Raw genomic sequence first — 24,835 nt, forward strand, 5'->3', positions numbered from 1 at the left:
ACAGCCCACAAAGAAAGGGGCTGGCCTCCCCTCTTCCTGCTCATTGGGGTCCGGCTCCCACGCTCTGCGATCCACTTCCCCAGCGGGCCAGGCTGTGTGGAAACAGGCCGGGCCCTGGCTCCCCGCCGCTTCCCAAGAACTAACCGTCCCAGGTGTCCCCTATTACGCTGCCCCCAGGGCCTCCCTTCCACCCCGCGGAGAATCCCCGCGGTTCGCAGAGGAGCCCGAGACCCGGGCTGCTCGCGGCGGTCGGGGCCCACCTGTCTCGGCCCCGCCCCTTCCCGGGCGTCCCAGGTGGCTCGGGGCGGGGAGGAGCCGCACCAACGCCAGCCCGCCGCCAGTGAGCTGCTAGCCGGGACCGGGAGCCGGGAGCAGGGAGCCGGCCGGACGCGCGGACAGGCCCGGCGAGCGCCGCGGCGCTGGTGAGCCGGGAGGGCGCAGCGGGCTGGGGGCGGCGGTCGGCGGGGGACGGCGGGCCCCGCGCCCGGGTCCTGCGGGGCCGAGCGGCTGTGGCGGGCAGTGCGGGGCTCCCCTGCCTGGCGCGCCGGGGGAGCGAGCGCGCCGGGGTCGCGGCACAGCGGAGGGGTCGGGGTCCCGTAGCTGCCTGGGGGCGAACAGCTGCGACCCTCTGCACCGGGCTGGAGCTGGGGGCGGGGGCGGGGGCGGGAGCGGGCGCGGGGACAGGGCCGGGGCTGCGTGGGTCTCTGAGCGGCCCGGGCGGCGCGGAGGCGCTCTTTCCGCGGCGCTGGTGGGGAGAGGGGAGGCTGGGGGCCCCACTGCTGCGGAGAGCGCGGAGCTGCGCGTGGGGCTCAGGCCCGCGGGGGAGACCCGAGCGAGCGCCCGCCTCTCCCTCTGCGGCGCTTCCCAGGGGCCCGCTCAGGTGCCGCCGCTCAGCCCGGCGCTTTACTTTTGGTGCTGGTGTTGAGTGTCCGACATACACCTGGGTTAGTTACCTGGGGCTTCCAAAAAACTGGGTATGCAAGGCTGCTCTGACTCCAGGGGCCTGCGCTTGTAAGGCTCCATCCAGGGCTGTGAGTCCTGGGGCGCTGTCGGGGGTTGGGGTGGAGGCGGGGGTGCGCAGGTGCGCTGCATCTCCCAGGCCCTGGCCATCGGTGTGATAAAGTGGAAAAAGTCTAGAATTTAAATTCTAATTACTAGCTGTGTGACCTTGAGCAAGTTGCTTAACTTCGCTGATTCTCGGTTTGCTCAAAGGTAAAAAGGGTATTATAATCATTACAACGGCCTTAAGTTATACGATGTTCATAAAGCCCATAGCACGTTGCTTGATGAAAGTTCTCTCCATTTTTCCCCCTATGTGTTAATGTAACACTTCATGCCTTCCAGAGGTCCCCACTCCTTTCTGAACAGAAGGGAGATCCAGGAGGCTCAGAGTACCCTCCCTTAGGAGGGAAGGTGGTAGTGGTGGTGTGTGTTTTGGGGGGTGGCATTTTTTCCACTCTGACTTGTTCATGGTTAGGCCTCCTCCAGGCAGTTTTACTTCCTGTCACCATTCTAGAAGCCAAGTTTGAGAGGTGACAGTGCACAGGTCCTGAATATAGAAGGGATGTTACCGGCTTGCTTTCATCATTACTGACTGTATTTGTCAGAATTCTTTTCTTTGGGTTGGGTTTGGTCACTTGAAAATTGCTTTATGCAGTGTAGAAATTGATTGGGTCACATAAATGAAAAGGCTGAGGGTTTTAGCTTTAGGCATAGCTTGATCCTGGGGCTCACATAGGGTTGCCGGGCTTGTTCTCTCTCTTTCTCCCTCTGTGTTGACTGTTCTTAGTCTGGAGTGATAAAAAGCACTGGCATCTCAGGCTTATCTGTTCGTTTAGAGAGAGGGGGGGATAGGAGGGATGTCTCCCTCTTCTTCCATCACCTCCTTCCTTATAGCAAACGTTACTGATACACTAGACCAAAGCGGGGCCAAGCCATCTCAGTGGACGGGGAGTGGGTTTCCACCGTAGCAGTGGGTACTTTGCTCAGGTGCAGATCCCACCCCAGGTGCCGGGGATTGGGCAGGGACAGTTCCCAATGAGAGGTCTGACTTCTGGGCAGATAAAATAGGACCTGTTCATTGCACTGTCTCTGCCTTTGCTCACCACCGCCTAAAGGAAGTCTTTAGTAGAGTGTAGACTGCCTGGGTGCCATGTTCCATCTGTCAATTGTCAAGTCTTATCCCAGGCAAGGAAGGCATCCTGCATGTTCCTCCTTTGATTCCTTGTTTTGTTGTTTGCTTGTTGGTTGATTCATTCATTCAGCATTTAATAAATGCCCGGCATACACCAGGGCCTCTGCCAAGGGTGAACATGTTTGCTTTTGAGAAGCTCACAGTCTAGTTGGAGAGGCAGATGTGCAGAGAACAGAGTCTGGGACTGTGTAACCGTCTGGGGACAAGCAAAGACTTCCCAAGGAAACTGTACTTGAGCTCTGAATTGGAGATAGTAGGGGATAGTAGGAGGAAAAGTTGCAGGGTCTTCCCAGGCCAAGCGGTGTGGTGTGGTAGGGTACTTTCTGTTGTAAGTAACACTAGTTAGGTTACTTTACTGTCTTGCTTACAAAGTCTAGAGGTAGGTGGTTCAAAGTGGCCACAGTTCTGGGTTGGCTTCTTGAAGATTCTCTGGGTTTTCCCTGCCCTGCCACAGGGTGACTGGAGCTCCATCACGCCTTCACGTGATAACATCTAGAGCAGAAAGGGAGGGAGACAGCTTGCTTCTCAGTGATTCTCTAGATAACAAAGGTCAGAATTTCTCAGAGGTTCCCTGTGTCACTGGCCAGAATGGTCATATGCCCGTGCTGAGCCAGTCACTGGCAAAGGAGGAGAGGGTGGCTGTGATTGTCATGGCCCAGCGGTGTTCTGGAGCTGGAGGAGAGTCACCTTCCCTGAGCACGTTGGTGCCCCTATCTGAAAATCGGAATTTGGTTAGCAAGGCAGAAAGCGAGACTGCCTTGCCTGTCGGGGTGTTAGGTAGCCGGTCACCCGTGTCTCCTGCAGGTGGTGACAGATGATGAAAGACATGGCCTTACGGGCAAGCAGGAGAAGCTCAGGATGATAGGAGAAGTGTAGGGTGTGGCTGAGGGGAGGGAAGGAGCTGAGGTTGGAGGCGCAGGTAGAGACAGGAAAACCCTGTGTTAGATGCCCTCTGGATATCACTAAGAAACCTAAATCTCGGTCCCATTCCTCAAAGAGCTTACACTCAAAACCTGGGAAAGCTTTTCTGGGTCTGTCACACTCCCATAGTAACAGCAACAGTGGTTCACTCTATGGGAGTAACTGTGCAGGGATTAAGGTGGAGGAGTTTAGGGAGGGGCCGTGTGTAGTTTGAAGAAGCCTCACAGCTGGTTCTGCTGTGCCTCCCACTCCCCAGTGCCCCCTTCACCCCTGCCCCTTATTGAGAACATTTGCTCTAAATCATGTCTTTGTTTCGGCGTCCTTACCTGTCTTCAAACTAGCAGGCTGGCACTTGGAGAAGATGCAGTTAGTGGTAGATCCTGGACTAGGAAAGAATTCTCCTAATGATAGTCCAGCGGGTGAATACTTTATAATCGTGTTCAGTAGGAAACCAGCCTCCACTGTCTACTGCTTTTAAAGCATTTAGCCTGTTTTCATTTGAAGTATGAAGTGAGAGCTGCTTTTTGTTTCCATTTGATGTGGTGGACATGGGTGGGCATTTGGTGTTAGATTGGGCAACCAGGATACTACTTCTCGTATTCCTCCATCCTCAATATCTACTTACCACAGAAATTGGCAGAAAGATCTAGTTACTAATCCTGGAAGAAAGGAGGGAGTGGAAGACAACATATCTTGTTGTTTCCATCAACAGTCCTGCCCAGGGCTGCCCAGGCAGAATGTGAGGGAATGAGGTAGAGAGTTGCCTTGGGCAGTCATTAATTCACAAATGTTTATTGAACACCCACTGGATGGCAGACACTGCCCTGGGGTTAAAAGGAATATATAAGAACGTTAAAATCTCTGTTCTCATGGAGCTTACAGTCTACTGGAAGGGGACCTATTTATGTTTTGTCTCCTATGTCAGGTGATGAGAAGTACTATAATGAAAAATAAGGCAGGTTAAGAGAAGCCTGCAGTAGTTGGAAACAAGCTGGGCATAGTGCTAGAAATCATCAAGGTTTAGTCTGTCTCTGGTTTCCAGCAGAGAAATACGGCTTAAGCAGGTATGGTACTGGCCAAAAAAGACGTTCACTTGGAGAAAGAGGATCACATATTAAATAACTTGGTCTTAAAGAATTTCTTTCATGTGGAATCTCTTGGTTTGTTTGTTCTACTGTACCTCACATTGTTACCAAACGTGATTTACAATGACTTACAAAACATGGTACCAGGTGATGAGAAATAAATGAAGAAATATGAGCAAAGGGAAAATAAGGGTCATTTCTTTCATCATTGTGTTCCAGAATTGTTTAGATTTGGTAGCAGGGGAAGAAGGAAGTATGGTGATTAAAAATGTGGTGATTCATGCTCAGCGTTCATTATTTAAAAGGTGACAGTGTAAAGTTTTGATGTCTCAGAAGTTCATAACTTATTTGGGTGTGTGTGTAAAGAGCCAGTTTTATTTGACAGGAAAAAATAGTCTGAGTTCAAAGAAAACTACTAGTATTATTTTTTTAGGTCAGTACAAAGTGCACCAAAGGTTAACAGAGATCAAAAGCCTAATTCCAGAGTCAAAATAATATGGTATAAATAAAAAATTAGTGAGAAGGTGAGTTTGGACTCATAACTGGCTGGGAAAAATACACGAATTCAAATAAAAATTTACAGCATAGATGTGTTACACAAAGGTAATTTTGATTACCTATTTTTATTGGGTTGTTTGTTTTCTTATTGTTGAGTTTTGAGAGTTCTTTACATAACCTGGATATATGTCCTGTGTCAGAAATGTGATTTTCAAATCATTTCTCTCAGTCTGTGCCTTATCTTTTTATTCCCATAGCAGTGTCTTTCTCAGGGCAAAAGTTTTTTAACTTTGGTAAACCAATTTATCAATTTACTTATGGATCAGAATTTTGTTGTTGTACCTAAGAATTCTTTGCCTAACTAAAAGTCTCGAAATTTTTCTACATTTTCTTCGAGAAGTTTCATAGTTCTATGTTTTACACTTAGGTTTATGATTCATTTTGGGTTAATTTTTATGTAAGGTGTAAACTGTGAGTCAAGGATTTTTTTTTTTTTTTTGGCATGTGGAATTCCAGTTGTTTCAGCACTATTTGTTGAGAAGACTATCCTTTCCCTGTTGATTTATCTTGACATTTTTGTTGAAAATCAATTGGCCATAATTGTAAGGGTTTATTTTTGGATTCTCAATTTTATTGCATTGATCTAGAGGCCTAGTTTATGCCAACACTACACTGTCTTGATACTGTGACTTTATAATAAATTTTGAAAGCAAGTAGTATAAATCTCCCAATTTTATTCCTTTTCAAACTCGTTATGGCTCTCCTAGTTCCTTTGCCTTTTCAGATAAGTTGTAGAGTCAGCTTGTCAATATCTGTGAAAAATTCTGCTGGGATTTTGAATGGATTGCATTGAATCTATAGATTCATTTAGGAAGAATTGACATCTTTACAATACTGAGTATTCCAATCCATGAACACAATATGGCTTATCTGTTTATTTCTGTTTTCATTTTTCTATCAGCATTTGGTAGTTTTCAGGATATAGACCTTCCACATGTTTTGTTAGATTTATACTTAAGTATTTCATTTTGGGGGTTGCTCCTGTTGCTTGTATATAGAAATACAATTGATTTTTGTATATTGACATTGTATTCTGTTACCTTGCTAAAGTCAATTATTGTTCTAGGAGGTTTATTCAGAGATTCTTTGGAATTTTCTACATAATCATGTCATCTGTGAATAAAGACAGCTTTATTTCTTCCTTTCCAATGGGATGCATTTTTATTATTTTTTTTAACATCTTTATTGGAGTATAATTGCTTTACAATGGTGTTAGTTTCTGTTTTATAACAAAGTGAATCAGCTATACATATACATATGTCCCCATATCTCTTCCCTCTTGAGTCTCCCTCCCTCCCACCCACCCTATCCCACCCCTCTAGGTGGTCACAAAGCACCGAGCTGATGTCCCTGTGCTATGCGGCTGCTTCCCACTAGCTATCGATTTTATATTTAGTAGTGTATCTATGTCCATGCCACTCTCTCACTTTGTCCCAGCTTACCCTTCCCCCTCCCCGTGTCCTCAAGTCCATTCTCTAGTAGGTCTGCGTCTTTATTCCCGTCCTACCCCTAGGTTTTTCATAACCGTTTTTCTTTTTAGATTCCATATATATGTGTTAGCATACAGTATTTGTTTTTCTCTTTATGACTTACTTCACTCTGTATGACAGACTCTAGGTACATCCACCTTACTACAAATAACTCAGTTTCGTTTCTTTTTATGGCTGAGTAATATTCCATTGTATACATGTGCCACATCTTCTTTATCCATTCATCTGTTGATGGACACTTAGGTTGCTTCCATGTCCTGGCTATTGTAAATCGAGCTGCAATGAACATTGTGGTACATGACTGTTTCTGAATTCTGGTTTTCTCAGGGTATATGCCCAGTAGTAGGATTGCTGGGTTGTATGGTAGTTCTATTTTTAGTTTTTTAAGGAACCTCCATACTGTTCTCCATAGTGGCTGTATCAATTTACATTCCCACCAACAGTGCAAGAAGGTTCCCTTTTCTCCACACCCTCTCCAGCATTTATTGTTTGTAGATTTTTGATGATGGCCATTCTGACTGGTGTGAGGTGATACCTCATTGTAGTTTTGATTTGCATTTCTCTAATGATTAGTGATGTTAAGCATCCTTTCATGTGTTTATCTGTACATCTTCTTTGGCAATCTGTATATCTTCTGTGGAGAAATGTCTATTTAGGTCTTCTGCCCATTTTTGGATTGGGTTGTTTGTTTTTTTGATACTGAGCTGCATGAGCTGCTTGTAAATTTTGCAGATTAATCTTTTGTCAGTAGCTTCACTTGCAAATATTTTCTCCCATTCTGAGGGTTGTCTTTTCATCTTGTTTATGGTTTCCTTTGCTGTGCAAAAGCTTTTAAGTTTCATTAGGTCCCATTTGTTTATTTTTGTTTTAATTTCCATTTCTCTAGGAGGCGGGTCAAAAAGGATCTTGCTGTGATTTATGTCATACAGTGTTCTGCCTATGTTTTCCTCTAAGAGTTTGATAGTGTCTGGCCTTACACTTAGGTCTTTAATCCATTTTGAGTTTATTTTTGTGTATGGTGTCAGGGAGTGTTCTAATTTCATACTTTTACATGTACCTGTCCAATTTTCCCAGCACCACTTATTGAAGAGGCTGTCTTTTCTCCACTGTATATGCTTGCCTCCTTTATCAAAGATAAGGTGACCATATGTGCGTGGGCTTATCTCTGGGCTTTCTATCCTGTTCCATTGATCTATATTTCTGTTTTTGTGCCAGTACCAAACCGTCTTAATTACTGTAGCTTTGTAATATAGTCTGAAGTCAGGGAGCCTGATTCCTCCAGCTCCATTTTTCATTCTCAAGATTGCTTTGGCTATTCGGGGTCTTTTGTGTTTCCATACAAATTGTGAAATTTTTTGTTCTAGTTCTGTGAAAAATGCCAGTGGTAATTTGATAGGGATTGCATTGAATCTGTAGATTGCTTTGGGTAGCAGAGTCATTTTCACAATGTTGATTCTTCCAATCCAAGAACATGGTATATCTCTCCATCTATTTGTATCATCTTTAATTTCTTTCATCAGTGTCCTATAATTTTCTGCATACAGGTCTTTTGTCTCCCTAGGTAGGTTTATTCCTAGGTATTTTATTCTTTTTGTTGCAGTGGTAATCCCGTTACCCCGTCTCTGGAGCTCGTTTAGGTGGTGCTCTGAATCCCCTCTGTTCGTCCACCATGAAACAAAGAGGCAAGAAAAAGTCTCTTGCTTCTTTGGCAGTTCCAGAGTTTTTCCTGGGCTCCCTCCTGGCTAGCTGTGGTGCACTAGCCCCCTTCAGGCTGTGTTCACGCAGCCAACCCCAGTCCTCTCCCTGGGGTGTGACCTCCAAAGCCAGAGCCTCAGCTCCCAGCCCCTGCTCTCCCCGGCGGGTGAGCAGACAAGCCTCTCAGGCTGGTGAGTGCTGGTCGGCACCGATCCTCAGTGCAGGAATCTCTCTGCTTTGCCCTCTGCACCCCTGTTGCTGCGCTCTCCTCCGTGGCTCCACAGCTTCCCACCTCCCCTGTCTCTGCCAGTGAAGGGGCTTCCTGGTGTGTGGAAACTTTTCCTCCTTCACAGCTCCCTCCCAGAGGTGCAGGTCCCATCCCTATTCTTTTGTCTCTATTTTTTCTTTTTTCTTTTTCCCTACCCAGGTACGTGGGGAGTTTCTTGCCCTTTGGGAGGTCTGAGGTCTTCTGCCAACGTTCAGTAGGTGTTCTGTAGGAGTTGTTCCACATGTAGATGTATTTCTGATGTATTTGTGGGGAGGAAGGTGATCTCCATGTCTTACTCTTCCACCATGTTGAAGGTCTCCTGGATGCCTTTTATTTCTTTTTCTTGCCTTATTCAACTGGCTAAGAATTCTAGTACAGTTTTGAATAGGAGTGGTGAGAGAGAACATCCTTGCCTTGTTTCTTATAATAGGGGAGAAAATAATCTTTCACTATGAAGTATGGTGTTAGCTGAGGTTTTGTGTAGGTGCCCCATGAGGTTAAGGAATTTCCCTGGTATTCCTAGTTTACTGAGAGTTTTTATTATGGATGGATTTTGAATTTTGTTGAATGCTTTTTCTCCATCTATTGACAGGATCATGTGATTTTTCTTCCTATTTACTATGGTGAATTACACTGATTGATTTTCAAATGCTGAACCAGCTTTGTATTCCTGGGATAAACCTACTTGTTTGTGATGTATTTTTGGAAGAGACTGTGTAGGATTGCTGTTATTTCTTCCTTCAGTGTTTGGTAGAATTCATTAGTGAAACCATCTAGGCCTAGAGTTTTCTTTGATGGAAGGTTTTTAAACTACAAATTTAACTTCTTTAATAGATACAGGATAATTCAGGGTACCCAGTTTTTCTTGATAAGTTTTGATAGTTTGTATCTTTCAAGGAATTGGTCTTCTTCACATTAGTTGTCAAATTTATGGATATAGAAATGTCTTTTTTTTTAACATAAACTTTTACTCTCTTTATTGGGTGTTTAGTATTATTTGAATTTGTTTTGCTGATTAACTCCTAAAATGTGTCATAATCCTGGCTTAAATCTTAGTTTAAGAAAATCATAATTTACCACCAAAGCAGTTAGTATGGAGTTGCAGTTTATTTATTTATTTGTTTATTTGCATTTAAACTATATGGATATAGAATTGTTTGTGGTGTTCTCCTATTATTCATTTAATGTCTTTGGGATCTGTAGTGATGTTCCCCCTTTCATTCCTGATATTGGTAATTTGTGTCTTCATTTGTTTTCTGTCTGTCTAGAAGTTTATCAACTTTATTGATCTTTCAAAGATTCAGATTTTGATTTCATTAATTTTGTCTATTTTTCTGTTTTCAATTTTATTGATTTCTGCTCTCTTTTATTTCCTTCCTTCACCTTGCTTTGGGTTTAATTTACACTCCTATTTTCTTAAGGGGTAAGCTTATATTACTGATCTGAGATTTTTTTCTGTTTTAATATAAGCATTTAGTGCCATAAATTTCCCTTCAACCACTGCTTTAGCTGCATTCTACAATTTGGTAAGTGTATTTTCATCTTCGTTTATTTAAAATTAAAATATTTAAAAATTTCCCTTGAAACTTTCTCTTGACCCATGTGTTATTTCAAAGTATGTCATTTAATTTTCAAGTACTTGGGAATTTTCCAGAAGTCTTCTTGTTATTGATTTCTAGTTTAATCCTCTTATTATCCCATAATATTATTTGCATGATTTTTATTCTTTTAAATTGGTTCACATTTGTTTTATGGCCCAGAATATGGTTTATGGCGAATGTTCAGTGTTCACTTGAAAAGAATGTGTATTCTGCTATTGTTGGGTAGAATATTCTGGAAATATTAAGTCAAGTTGCCTCATAGGGTTGTTCAGGTCTCTTGTGTCCTTATTGATTCTCTGTCTACTTGTTTTATCACTAAGAGAGGCATGTTAGAATCTCCAGCTACAGTTGTGGATTTAAAAATTTCTTCTTTCAGTTCTATCACTTTTTGATTCATGTGTTTTGATCATCTGTTCTTTTTTTAAAATAATTAATTAATTAATTAATTTTTGGCTGTGTTGGGTCTTCATTTCTGTGCGAGGGCTTTCTCTAGTTGCAGCGAGCGGGGGCCACTCTTCATCGCGGTGGGCGGGCCTCTCACTGTCACGGCCTCTCCTGTTGCAGAGCACAGGCTCCAGACGCGCAGCCTCAGCAGTTGTGGTGCACGGGCCTAGCCGCTCCGCGGCATGTGGGATCTTCCTGGACTGGGGCATGAACCCGTGTCCCCTGCATTGGCAGGTGGATTCTTAACCACTGCGCCACCAGGGAAGCCCTGATCATCTGTTCTTAAGTGGTGTTGACTTTAATAATATAATAGCTAGTTATTTTACCAGTGAAAGTGAGTTTATTCCAGAATAGCCAAAAGAATTGCAATTCAGGTATGTGAACTATGGAGGACCATAGGCAAATCCAAAGAACAAGGAAGGGGAACTTGCTTATAGGGAAAAGTGGAAAGTTGGGAGGGGCTGTGATAACCAAAGAGTCCTGTTGCAGTAAGCTGGGAGTCCAGTGCGTGGAGGCTTCTCATCGGTTGAGCTGCTATAGTCTCTGGCTGGGTTGTCCTCCAGCAGAGAGAAGTTTTCTTCTCTCTGCTGGATAGTAAAGTAGGCAGCACCTTCCTGTTTGTAGTAATTGATGGTGCATGGTGGGGTGTGAGAGCTCCCCCTTCGGACCTGTTGCAGCTCCAGTTTTAGCTGAGGTTTGAATTCCACAGTACATACACGCTTAGGAATATGTCCTCTTGGAAAATTGATCCTGTTCTCATTATATACTATTCCTCTTTATTCTTGTTAATATTCCTTGTTCTGGGGTCTACTTTGGGTGTTAATCATATAGTTACTCCGACTTTCTTTTGCTTAGTGTTTGTATCCATGTCTTTTCATGTACTTTTAATTTTAACCTATGTCTGTATATATAAGGCAGGTTCCTTGTAGACCTCAGAGAGTTGGATCTTACTTTTTAAACCAATCTGGCAATATCTGTGTTTTAATTGGTGTGTTAGACCATTCACATTTACTATGGTGTTAATATGGCTTAACTAGAAGGATGGTAGGTTTTTAATTATTTTTCTATTTGTTCCATTTTTCCCTTTGAACATTTCTTATGATTCCTTTTTATTTCTACTTCTTATTTATGCTTCTTTAACATTCTTATTGATTGCCCTAGAGTGTTTATCTGTATCTATGTATCTTTAATTAGAATCTACTTTCAAGTAATATTACACTGTTTCATGTGTAGACTAAGGACCTTACAGCAGTATGTTCCCAATCCTTCTTTTCCATCCATTGTGCTGTTGTTGTCATCATTTTTCTTCTACATATGCTGTAAACAAAACATTGTTACTATTTTTGCTTTAGATCAGGGGTCAGCAAACCTTTTTTGGTAAAGTCCCGGAAAGTAAAAATTTTGCTCTGAGGCCATATATGGTCTCTGCTGCACATTCTTCTTTTCTTCCTAAACAACACTTTAAAAATATAAAAACCATTCTTAGCTCATAGGTCATACTAAAACAGACTGTGGGCTGGATTTGGTTTGTAGGTCATAGTTTGCTGACTCTTGCTTTAAACATTCAGTTACCTTTTATAGCAATTAAAAATAAGAAAAAGAAGAATTGTATTTGACTTTTATTTCATTTCTAGCACTTTTCATTTCTTTGTGTAGATCCAAGTTTTTGTCTGGCATCATATTCCTTCTGCCTATAAAACCTCATTTAGTATTTCTTGTGGTGTAGGTCTCCTAGCAGTGAATTCTCTCAGTTTTTGTTTGCCTATTGCAGTTATTTCTCCATTTTTTTTTTAAAGTATTTGTTTTATTTATTTATTTATGGCTGTGTTGGGTCTTTGTTTCTGTGCGAGGGCTTTCTCTAGTTGTGGCAAGCGGGGGCCACTCTTCATCGCGGTGCGCGGGCTTCTCACTATCGTGGCCTCTCGTTGCGGAGCACAGGCTCCAGACGCGCAGGCTCAGTAATTGTGGCTCACGGGCCCAGCCGCTCTGCGGCTCGTGGGATCTTCCCAGACCAGGGATCGAACCCGTGTCCCCTGCATTGGCAGGCAGATTCTCAACCACTGCGCCACCGGGGAAGCCCTCTCCTTCATTTTTGAAAGATATATTCACTAGGTGTAGAATTCTGGGTTGACAGTTTATTTATCTTTCAGCACTTTGAAGATGTTGCTTCATTTTTTTACATGCATGCCTTCTGACAAGGTGTCTTCTGAAATTTTTATCTTTGTTCCTGTGTATATAATGCTTCCTTTTCTCCCACTGCATTTGGGATTTTGTTTTTGTCTTTGGTTCTCAGCTGCTTTAATATGATATGACTCTCTGTGTGTTTGCATGTGCACATGCTTGGTATTTATCCTGTGTAGTGTTTTTGAGCTCTTGGTTCTGTGGTTTGGTATCTGTTATTAATTTTAGAAAATTTCAGCAATTATTTCTTCAAATATTTCTTCTGCCCTGTTCTCTTTCTTTTCTCCTTCTGAAATTTCAGTTACACCTAGCTTAGGACTTTTGGTATTATTCCACAGCTATTGGACACTTTGTTTTTGTTTCATTCTTTTTGTTTTTCCTTGTTTTAGTTAGGGATTTCTGTTGACCTATTTTCAAGTTCACTGATTCTTTCCTTGGATGTGTCAAATCTACTGAAGAATGCCTGTTGAGAGCATTCTTCATGTCTGTTACTGTGTTTAGCCTTTCCAGCATTTCCATTTGATTCTTTCTTATTGTTTCTGTTTAAAATTATCTATTTGATCTTTCATGTTGTCCACGCTTCTTTTCATTAGGGTTTTTTTTACTGTTAATTATGGTTTAAATTCTGTGTCTGTTAGCTTCCCCATATGTGTCATATCTGAGTCTGGTTCTGTTAATGGCTGTGTCTCTTGGCAGTGTTGTTTTTTCTTGCTTTTTGTATGCTCTGTAATGTTTTGTCAAGATGTGGACCTCTTGTACAGGCCATTAGAGACTGAGATAAATAGTATTTATGCCTGGAAATGGAATGCCTTTCGATTTCTGCTAGCCCTTTAGTGTGGGGAATTGATCATTCTGGTCAGGAGTTGACTGGATTTGAGGTGTGTTGTTGGTGAGCCTATCCTCAGGGCACCACAGACTTCAGATTCCTCTAGTGACACCTTGAGTTTAGAGTTGGGGCTGATTTGCTGAAGGGCTTTTCTCATTGTTTCATTGTCAGCCTTAGGTCTTCCTTCTGCACTGTGCCTCAGAGTGGTCGGTCTCCATGCTCTTTCAACTCTCCCATCAGTGTTCCGTTGTTATTTGTTACTTGATGCTTGTTATCCACTGTCCAGGTGCATCTGCTTCAGGTAAACAAGTGCTCATGTCTTGTCTCTTCCTGCAGATGCCTGGTTCTCCTCAGATTCTGGGCTAGTTTGTTACCCTGTGACCTCAGCTGCCTGACAGATTCAAGAGAGTTATGAACTTGCAGTTTATCTGTCTTATTTGTAAGCATGGGAGTGATGTTCTTTTCAGCTCTCTACACCCTGAGCAGAATTCAAAAGCCATGATTTGATGTTTTCCGGCTCTTTCTTTTTATGATCTTCATGTAAAATACTGGAGCTGTTTTCCTTCTGTGCTTTATAAAATGTCATTTTTACATTTTATACATATGGTTGGCAACTCTTACCTGGGGAACGTGAAATAAAATACAAATCTTGGGCCCCAGTGTTTTAATTGATATATGTTGGGATCCTGGCATGGGTATCTTCTACAAGTTCCCCAGGTGATTCTGATGTACGTCTAGGTTGAGAACCCTCGGTCTAAGTATCACTTATAACTTTTCCTTTCACAGAGGTGCTGTTCCAGTATAAACGACCAAATGAAATTTCAGGCTGTATACATTCACCCCAGTGACTTTGTGGAGTTGTTTCCCTCCTAATTGTGCCTTCAGTGGCAGTTAAGTGCTTGTGATCTAGACCGACAGTCTCATAGAATGGGGAGGAAACTTGGAATTCTTCGTATTTAACTTTCCACTAATGTGAATGTCCTCCTTGACAATCTATGGCTTTGGTGCTGCTTGGGGTCTTTCAGGGGCTGGAAGCTGTCTGCCATTCACAATAATAAACACCATTGTGAGACAGTTTCACTTGTTTGAGGTGTTTTCCTTCAATTGAATTGAAATTTGTCCTTTTATAAGCTACCAAATAATTTGTCTAGTTCACAGCCTTGCAAACTGTTTTGAAAAAAATCCGTTTGTATGACCCAGTGCACATGCCTGTGCACATACACACACACACACTCATTTGCATGACAAGAATTTTATGAAACAGCACTTACTGTAAGTCTTCTACCTCTAGATTGGTTTCATGACTACCTATGGGTTGCTTTTTGCAGTATGAAAAATGCTTATCCAGCCCATCTTCCACTTGACAAGCTTGCAAAGCTGTCACGACAGCTCTCCTGGCTCCTCAGGGTTTTCTTGTGCCTGGTGTAATGCTCGTTCCTTTGGCTATGGTTCAGCTTCCTCACTGCCCTGGCCAGAGTCATGCACTAGGTGGGCTTCAATGTGTGGAGTCTTCTGCAAATGAACAGCCTAGTTCAGAGGCCAGGGCTCTGCAAGTGGTAGATCAGTTCAGAGTAGAGGAAGGTCTCTTGTCTTTTTCTAGACATCATTTCTAGTCCTGTGGCCCAAATTCAGTGGGACATAAATTGAAGCCATCTCTTGAGGAACATTGTTGATGGCTTTTCTTTGTAATTTTTTTGTGTCCTTCCACTTTTTTCACATTAATAACACATTATTCTAATTAGCTACATATACATCATTATTTTTCAAGAGACTGTGAACTCCTTAGATGTCAAGAAGATTATTTCCTTCTTTTTCTCCATAGTGACGAGTACAAAAAAATTTTAATTTGTTGAATTAACCTTAGAAAACTGTGTTCCCAGTCAAGAAACTTTGGACTTTTAGCACCATTGCTTTGCTAACAGTTGTGCTACCAACCTTATCTATAACTTATCAAGGGGGCAGTAGACAACCCAGGAATTTAGATGAACTTGTCACCTTGATACTCATGCACAAGACATTGTGGCCTGTGCTGGGTGAGATGCCCAATATTTCACAGCCTACGGCCTGGTTGGGGACACATGCCACGTAGGATGAGTGTCAGTGAGTTGTGTAGTGGGTGGGCATATGCTCTTAGAGGTCACAGATGAAAGAAAGGTCACACAACTGGTCAGGAAAGACTTGATTTTGGCCTTGAAGGTAAGCATCAGACATATGCAATGGAAGGTATTTAGGGGTGGAGAGGATTTGGAAGGAGAAGAATGCTATTTTAATAGTCTCCCAAGTTCTACAAAATCTTTGCTTTCTCTGGGAGTGGCTTGGATCTATAGGATCTGAGAGAAGCTGTAGGTAAGATACAGAGGGAAATCTAATTTAAATAGTTTCTGTAGGAAGGATAGACATTAACCAAAGGTAATAGGCTCTATTTTCCTCACCCTGTCCCCAATGTCTGAGTCTTCAGGGACTCTTGACAGTTGTAGTTTGGAAGTGACTTCTTGTTATGCTGAGGGTTCAGCTTGCCAGGGGCCACCTCAGGGCTGTTCGTTTAGCTCTGCCTCTTTGTGGTTTCCATCAACTTTTAGAGCAACATTCACAGCTATTGACTAATTTTTTCTACTTTTTCTCAGCGGGCTCTTAAACAGATGTATTACTTTGAGAATGTATGTTTCTTATTATGTCACATCTACCACTCCTCAAGATCCACTGCATCTGTGAGACAGTCTTCTGAGTATTCTTGTGAAACAGTGACACCATCAAAATATTGCATGAAAGCCAGATATTGGATCATTGGTGTCATATTGAAAACATCTCACTCATTTTGGGACTATTTTGCTGTGGTAGGAAAATAGGGATGGAAGTACATTATGAAAAAAAAATAGGCACTGTGTGTGTGGTATTTGTCCCTCAGCGAGGTATGGGGACCACAGCTCTTAAGCAACTACAAGAGTAGTTAGAACAAAGATGAGGGCTGTTGAGTAATTCCCCGATGTCTTGCTCTGCAGGGTAGGTATTAGTGTTGCCGAGAAATGTACATCATACATTCCTCTTAGAATCTAGTGCCAGGGTGGTAGTTTATCTTCTGGGAAGAACTGATAAATCAAACAGTGGAAACCTGTATAAGTCTTTATATTTCTTTGTGCCTTTGCAGCCAGGAAGCCTGGAGCTAAATGTAAAAATCCTCAACTATCATGATAATTTTATTTCAAGTTGTAAGGACAAAGATTTCCTGTCTTAATATGATTTCATCTTTTTAAAAAGAGTAACTTTTATTTTTTTTCTTATTACCACAGTGATACATGTTCATTATAGAAAAGGTGGAAAATAATAGATTACCTTCCCCATCAGATATTTTCCCGCCGCACAGTAGTCGGCACTGTTTATGTTTTAATCGTTTTCATTTCTAAGCATATGTGTGTATATATATTTTTTCTTAAAAAATGAAATGACACCTTTCACACTATATTAAAACTTTATTTTAAAAACTTAATCTTTATAAACATTTTCCATGTCTTTAAATATTCCTGCACAGCAATATTTTTTAATAGCTAGTATAATATTCCATCATGAGGCTATATCCTGTTGGCTTGATTCAGCCTTCTGTTCCTATAAACAACTCTGTCATGTACATTCTTGTAGCCAAGTCTCAGCACATCCATGATTATTTCCTTAGAATAGAGTTTCAAGAAGTGACATGATTGCTTAAAGGGCTGTAATATTTTTAAGACTTTAGATATATATTTCCATGTTGTCCTCCAGAAAGTATGAGCTAATCTCCTAAAGTTTGAGAGTGCCTCTTCCCCAAGCCTCTTGCAGTTCCAAAGTGATTATTGTTCAGAATCTCTATCAGCAGGAAGGACTTCAGGCTGTGGCCACGTGAGGAGGCTGCACATCCTCTTCCCCGGAAAGCAACTCTAAATCTGGACAAAATGAGCAGAAACAGCCGTTCTATCACTCTGGTAATCCATCCATCACACAACAATCTGCGAAGCTGCCCCCGCCCTGTGGGTGCAGAGGTGCTGTCTCAGCAGGGGAGGACCAGCCCCTTTGCTGCCCAGATCCGAGGGACTCCCTGCATTTGTGCTGGGCGATGCCTGCACCCAGTGAGTGTTTTTCCAGATCCCTTCTCCCCTGTTTCAGTTTACTTTGAATCTTTAAAAAATAAAAAATAACAATATTCTTCTATTATAAACATTTATATTTATTACAGGAAAAGTGGGAAATAAGCATAAAGAGAAGAAAATTAAAAACACCTATAAGCCCTCTTAGTGTGTATTCTATATCAGCTCATTTCAACAGAACTTTCTGCAATTTCAGAAATGTTCTGTGCTGTCCAGCACAGTAGCCACTGTCCTCATGTGCTTACTGAGCACTTGATGTGGCTAGTGTAACTGAGGTAGTGAATTCTTAATTTTGTTTAATTCTTATGAATTCAAATTTAAATATCCACACTGGCTAGTGGCTATAGTGTTGGGCTGCCTAGTTCTATTATTTCTATAACATGGAGGCATGAATACATACATATATAGTTTAAAAAAACAAAAATAGGATCATACTGCCTATTGTCTTTTGTATCCTCTTTTTTCTGGTTAACAACATATCGTAAACATAATTTTAATAGGTGACTTGTATTAAACTGAATGGTTGTAACCATAAATGGTTTAACAAAATCTCTGTTGTGCCTTCAGGATATTCCCAATAATTTGGTATTATAAACAACATTGCAGATAATCTTTAGAGCTAAAGTTGTGACATTATTTATGGAGGATAAATTCTTATAATTTGATTTATTGGGTAAAATTTGATACCATTTTCCAGACCTCTCTTTCAAGTTCTGCTAGTGAACATTCTTACCAGCATGAAAATATATGAAAGTATCTCACCGTTATTACTGTTAATTTTAAATTCAGATAAACACATGTGCCATAAAATTCACCCTTTTAAAGTACACAATTCAGTGGTTTTTAGTATGTTCACAAAGTTGTGCAACCATCATCACTATCTAATTCCAGAATGTTTTCATGACTCCACAAAGGCATCTCATACCATTAACAATCACTTCCCGTTCCCTCCTTCCCTCATCCCCTGACAATCTCTAATCTATTCTCTATTATATGGATTTGCCTGTTCTGGACATTTCATATAAATGGAATCATTCAATATGCAGCCTTTTGTGTCTAGCTTTTTTAGTATAGTGTTTTCAAGATTTAAGTTTCATAAATCAGTACTTCATTCCTTTTAATGGCTGAAAAATACTGTATTATATGGATATACCATATTCTGTGTCTCCATTCATCTCCATTCATGTTGATGGCGATTTGGGTTGTTTTCATTTTTTGACTATTATGAATAATGCTTCTGTGAACATCTATGTACAAGTTTTTGCGTGGACATTATATTTCCATTTCTGTTGGGTATATACCTAGGAGTGGAATTGCTGGATCATATGGTAAGTCTGTGTTTAACTTTTTGAGGAACTGTCAAACTTTATCCAAAGCAGCTCTGTCATTTTACATTCCCACCAGCAATGTGTGAGGGTTCCAGTTTCTCCACATCCTCACTGACACTTTTTATTGTCCATCTTTTTGCTTATAGCCATCTTAGTGGGTATGAAGTAGTATCTCTTTGTGGTTTCAATTTGCATTTTTCTACTAACTAATGTTGTTGAGTATCTTTCATGTGCTTATTGGCTATTTATATCTCTTCTTTGGAGAAATGTCTATTAAAATACTTTGCCAATTTTTAATTGGGTTATTTGTCTTTTTATTTTAGAGTTGTAAGAGTTCTTTATATATTATGGATACAATATCCTTATCAGATATATGATTTACAAATATATTTTCTCATTCTGTAGGTTGTCTTTTCACTTCCTTGCTAGTTAGTATCCCTTGACACATCAAAGATTTAATTTTGATAACATCCTGTTTATGTATATTTTTTCCTTTTTCAGTTGTGCTTTTGGTGTCATATCTAAGAAACCAGTGCCTAATCAAAAGTCACAAAGGTTTACTTCTAAGAGTTTTATAATTTTAGCTCTTCTATTTAGATATGTGATCTATTTTGAGTTAATTTTTGTATATGGTGTGAGTCAGGGATCCAAATTTATTCTCTTGCATGTAACTATCCAGTTGTCCCAGCACCATTTGTTGAAAAGAGTATTCTTTCCCCCATTGATGTCATAGCACCCTTGTCAAAAATCAGTTGGCCATAAATATATACAATTACTTCTGTGCTCTGAATTCTAGTCAATGAACTATATATCTATCCTTATGCCAGTACCACACAATCTTGATTGTTTTTGTTTTGCAGTGGTTTTGAATTCTGGAAGTGTAAGTCTTTCAACTTTGTTCTTTTTTTTTTTTTCAAGATGACTTTGGTTATTCTAGGTCCCTTATATTTCTATACAAATTTTAGGATTAGTAGGTTAATTTCTGCAATGAATCCAGTGGGGATTTTGATAGGGATTACATTGAATCTGGAGATCAATTTGAGGATTAATGCATTTTAACAGTATTGTCTTCCAGTCATGAACACAGGATGTTTTTCCAGTTATTTAGGTTTTCTTTAATTTCTTTCAATGATATTGTTATTTTTCAGTGTTCAAGTATTGCACTTCTTTTGTTAGATTTATTACTGAGCATTTTATTCTTTCTGCTACAGTGTAAATGAAATTGTCTCAATTTTATTTTTGGATTTTCTATTGGTAGTGCCTAGAAATACAATTGATTCTTGTGTTTTGATTGTGTATTCTGATACCTTGTTGAACTCATTGATTGGCTCTAATAGTTTTTTAGTGAATTCATTAGAATTTTCAATATACAAGATCATATAAAAATGGAGATAGTTTAACTTCTTTCCAACATAGATTCCTTTTATTTCTTTTTCTTGCCTAATTACCTTGGCTAGGAGTGACAGTACAATGCTGAATAGAAGTGATGAGAGCAGACATCTTTCTCTTGTTCCTGTCTAATGTTCCTGATTAACGAGATGGCCAGGATTATTTATGCTATTTTTTGATGACTGTTTTTATACTCTAAGAATCTGAGTGATGGGGCAGGAGTTGCTGCTTGGTTCTTCCAAGGGAAGGAGTAATAATAGACAACCAAACCATAAAATCAAACAATAAAAATTCCCTTTGTCCTATGCATTGGAGGCTTTGTGTAATAGTTACTAGAAAAGAAACATTTTAATGGAGGAATCTATTCATGTAACATCTAGGTACCAAGGAGTTTGATTAACATCTTCTAATATGTAAGTGTTCATTATTTAAAAATAAAACAAATTGTCCTTACTAATTTTTCCACCCTGTCTTTCCACATTTTTGATTTCCCACTGTATGCTTCCAGGTACCATGTGGGATCACAGAGATGAATTAAACACAAGGTATGCCCTTAGGGTGCTTGTGGAAAAGTCTTTTGAGGGAGATAGGAAACAGGAGGTTTAATATTCTGGCAAGTGGTTCCCATCAAAGGGTAACCTGTCAGAAGGCATGGGCTTCACCCTTAGAGTTTTTGAATCTCAGTCTGCTGATGGAACATTCACTTTTTACCCCCATAGAATCAAAGAATTTTAGAACTAGAGGCTTGGAAATCCTTTTATCCGACGCCACATTTTTCATAGGAGGAGCCGCTTACCTTATTCAACAATTCCTGTTGTCTCTCATAAGCAACTCTTCCTTCTCTGAAATGTTTTATCACACACACAAACACGCACACAGACAACACACATGGACGTACACATGTACAATATTTTCCCTAGAGAGGCAATCCACGTTCAGTCCGCATCCTGGCTCCATTTGTTGTGTCTGGTTGGGGTAATATAACACCAGCCCCCGTGTTCATCTTCAGTATGACTTGTCTAGGATTCCTGCTTCACCTCAAAGACTATTGAGCATTGCGCTTCTGATAGGTGCTTCTGACGTGGAGCTGACAAGGACAGGGACGTTATCTGACTCCAGATCTGAGTGACCCAGAGGCTGTGGGAGGCTGCCTGTTCTGTTTAATTGCACGTTCAACTTTCTTTGTAAAGAGCATACTCCATCCATTTTAAACTTGTCAATTCGGAGGATTAACTAGGAGGCATATAAAGACGTACCTGTGTGCTTACCGTAAAGTCGTCTTTCTAGAAAAGAACGAAAGTGGTATTAACAAAGACAATTAGATAGATACACGGCTTAAAAATGTTTACAGAGGCTTTTTAAAAATAAGTCAATTCAGAATTGTATGGAACATGTGTTTCCATTTTTACTTTGCTATTTAAAAGAAACCCCTTATTCTAGCTTTGTTATATATTATTTATTATTACGATTAAAATAACATCAGGTTACTTTTTATCATCCCACTAGTAAAATGGAATGCAAACCTTATGGTATTAAGCTACAAAAGGAAATGAATCGTCCCACAAACCTTTCAAGTTTAATTAACTTTTAAACAAATATGGAGTTCTAGTTTCCTTTTTTCTTCTTTATTACAATGCGTTTTTTATTTTGATTATGTGAGGGGTGAGATAAGGATGCAGAAGTGCTTTCTGGTTCACACTGTTACGGCGTATGATACAGCAACCAATTCGATCAAAAGGGAAATAGGAAAATAACTACTCTATTTGTGCCTCGTAAGCGGTTTGTAAAGTCCCCTCCAGTCCCTACGATTAAATGTTGGCATCTCTCCTTGCAGGCTGCTAAAATGAAATTAAAAAGTGGAGCAAACAGCGTTTTAAAATCAAACACATATACTGTGTAGGGACAAACCCAGCAAATTGAAGAATCACAACATTGCAGGCAATCATTTGATTCAGTGCTGTAAGAAATGCTACAGAAAGGGAACGGGCCTGGGGCAGGGGATCCTGAGAAAGTTCCAAGTCATTGAAAGGCTCTGGTGAGTTGCCCCCGTTGGGGGTCAGTTGGGGTGGGGAGTGGAGGGCATGGGTTGGTAAAAAGCAGAGCTTTCCCTATTGTGTGTGATAAATGCATCAGTAAAACATACTGTCACTAAGTTACTCTTTACCTCAGTCTAAGCCCTGGAGTGGGCCTGGAACTTGCTCACGGGGAGGGAGGGTGTGGAGGGCTGTTACTAGAAAAGGGGTTGGCACCGTTTAGAGGAAAGCGTGTTTGGACCCGCAGTCAGGAGCTTGCGTCCTGTTCTTGGTCCTTCTGACTGTGTGACCTTGGATGAGTCACCTTACCCTCCCTGAGCTGTGGTTTCCATACTACAAAATGCAGCCTTGGGCTAAATGCATGATTTCCAAACCAAATTCCCAAGCCTCCATCAAGCCAGCTCAGAGGTTGTCCCTGTACCGACAATGGGGGTTCCTGGCTCCTGCCTGCCGAAGGGAGCAGCCTCAGTCTCCTCTCTCGTATTTATGCTTCTGCAAGCTGTTGTTTGAACAAAGCAGTCACTGGAAAGCGAAAATTATTAGGTGGCCTGATCTCAAAGACCTTCTGGTTCTTACATTCCAGCTGTCTATAACTCTGACGTCGCATCCAAGCTGAATGTGAGAGGGATCAGGAACGCCCGTTATCCCAGCCTCTCCCCGTCTTTGCCAGGAAGCACCGGGGCCGAGCGTCTTTGGCATCAGAAACTGCTCCTCAGTGGCCGTGAAGCTGCAGTGGGGTTTGCTGCATTTGTAGGGTTTCAGCCTCTGACTCTGGAACAGAGCATTTCACTCTCATGGGATATAGTTGCCCCTTTGCTCCAAGCCCTGGTGAACACAGACACCTGTGAGGAAGGTTTGGCAGAGGAAACCGTCATGAAAGACCTATTTTAACTGAGGAATACATAGCTGGAGACCCAGGGGTGTCGAGCAGTTTAATTAATGGTGATGAGAAATGAAGACTTGCTGTTTAAAAATGAAAATGCAGACCTCCTGTCTCCATATCCATTTCTCCATCATGTCGTTGTTCCTTTCACCTGCTTTGTGATTTAGCAAACTTTCCTGGAATGCCCACGATGAGACCAGGCACCTTGCTGAATGCGGGGCTGCCAGAGGGGAATAAGCCCAGGCCTTGCCCTCAAGGGGAGTGTGGCCGGGCTCGGGAAGGAGCTAAGCAGTGACAGCCCGAAGTGGTCGTACATGTTCAGGAAGGTCCTGGGAGTGGGGGACTTGGGGTGAGCAGACACGTGCTCCTGGCTGGGGCAGGAGGTGTTCCTGCAGGAGGTACCCCAGGGGGGTGACCTAGAGGTGCTCCAGAAAGGGGGGAGGGCGTTCCGGGGGTGGGCGCCAGGGACTTGGCGGGTTTGGTCAAGTGTAGGAGCTCAGAGTCGCTGTTGGATCCGGCCTTGAGGGAGAGAGGAGGAGGGAGCGGGGGCCTGGACGGGATAAGCAGGATCAGGCTGGGAAGCACCTCGAATACTTTACAGTTGCGCTTGTCAGTTTGGCTTTTACCCCTGGGACGTGGGGACCCGCCGCAGAATTTGGGGCAGATTGGGAGGTATGGGAGGAGGTTTGCAAGGCTGCTGAGCATGAGGTTGATAAGCAAGAGCTCTGGGTGCAGGTGACTGGGGTTTGAATACTGCCTTTACCATCTTCCAGCTGTGGGCAGGTTACTTAACTGTGCCTCTGTTGCCTCGTCTTTAAAATAGGGATGAAAATCCTCCTTGTCTTACAGTGTTCTTGTGAGGAAAAAATACATCCACCTACAGCTCTTACAAAAATGAGTCCAAGATAAGCACTTACTAAAATTTAGTGATCGTATTTTGGGCAAGGGGGCATATCGTATTTTCCATGAGCAGTCTCTTAGACTGTGTGTCAGTTAGCTATTGGCATGATAATGCTGGGTAAGAAATACTGGAAAATGCAGCAGCCTAGAGCAGTAGTTTATGATCGCTTTTGCAGCTGTGGGTTGGCACTGGGGCTTGGCTGCCCCACACTGGGCTGAACTGAGCAGCCGAGCTTCAGGCAGTAGCCCTGGCTGGGCCTGCGGGGTGGGTTCACGTCCACTCCATGTGGGTCCAGGCTGAGGGCAGCAGCCGTCCCGGGGCAGCTTCTGCCAAGGCCGTGGCAGAGCTGGAAGGGGTAAGAGGACACCTGCAAGGCTTCTTCGGGCCTGGGTTCCCTCCGGCCAAAGCGAGTCACAGGCCAGCAAGCCCGGGGTCAAGGGGCCAGGGGATGATTCTGATCCCCTTTAGTGGGAGGAGTTGCAGAGTGTCTTGGTGAAGGCCATGCACACAGGGAGGGGGGACGGGTTGGGGCCACCAGTGAGGTCCCATGGGCTGTGCTGGCATTTCCTCCAACCGCAGCTTCTAGAGGGGAGTTTCCATGAGGGGTGGAGCCAACACTCACCTGGCCCAGCGTGAACCCAGGGTCTGGCTTCAGTTAGTGCCCTTCCTGCGTTTGTCCCAGCGCCGACCTTCAGGCTTTGCAGATACGTGCTTTCTCCTGCTTCTCGGAGGCTTTGGGGGAGACTGCACTTTTTAGGGGAAAATATACGGGTGTGGGTTTGAATCTTCGAAGTGGGGATGAGAACAGACTCTAATGATCCTCACCGGAAAGATGGGAGAGTAGCCGAGGTGTTGCTGCAGGAATGCTCGGCAGCCTCTCGCAGAGTCAACAGGCTGCAGTGACAGTGAACATGTCGGCAGAT

The 24,835-nt window shown here is 42.2% G+C and overlaps 1 protein-coding gene across 2 annotated transcripts in view; it reads left to right on the forward strand.

The window, feature by feature from the left end:
* Positions 1-313: 313 nt before the first annotated feature.
* The window catches only part of LYPD6B (LY6/PLAUR domain containing 6B), a 221,935-nt gene continuing 197,413 nt past the window's right edge, over positions 314-24,835 (forward strand). For both annotated transcript variants that reach the window (XM_061199930.1, XM_061199940.1), the window contains exon 1: positions 314-422. The gene's annotated coding sequence lies outside the window, so the exon portion shown is untranslated. The remainder of the gene's footprint in view (positions 423-24,835) is intronic.

The sequence above is a fragment of the Eubalaena glacialis genome, chromosome 1 (assembly GCF_028564815.1).
Source record: "Eubalaena glacialis isolate mEubGla1 chromosome 1, mEubGla1.1.hap2.+ XY, whole genome shotgun sequence".
NCBI classification, from domain to species: Eukaryota; Metazoa; Chordata; class Mammalia; order Artiodactyla; family Balaenidae; genus Eubalaena; species Eubalaena glacialis.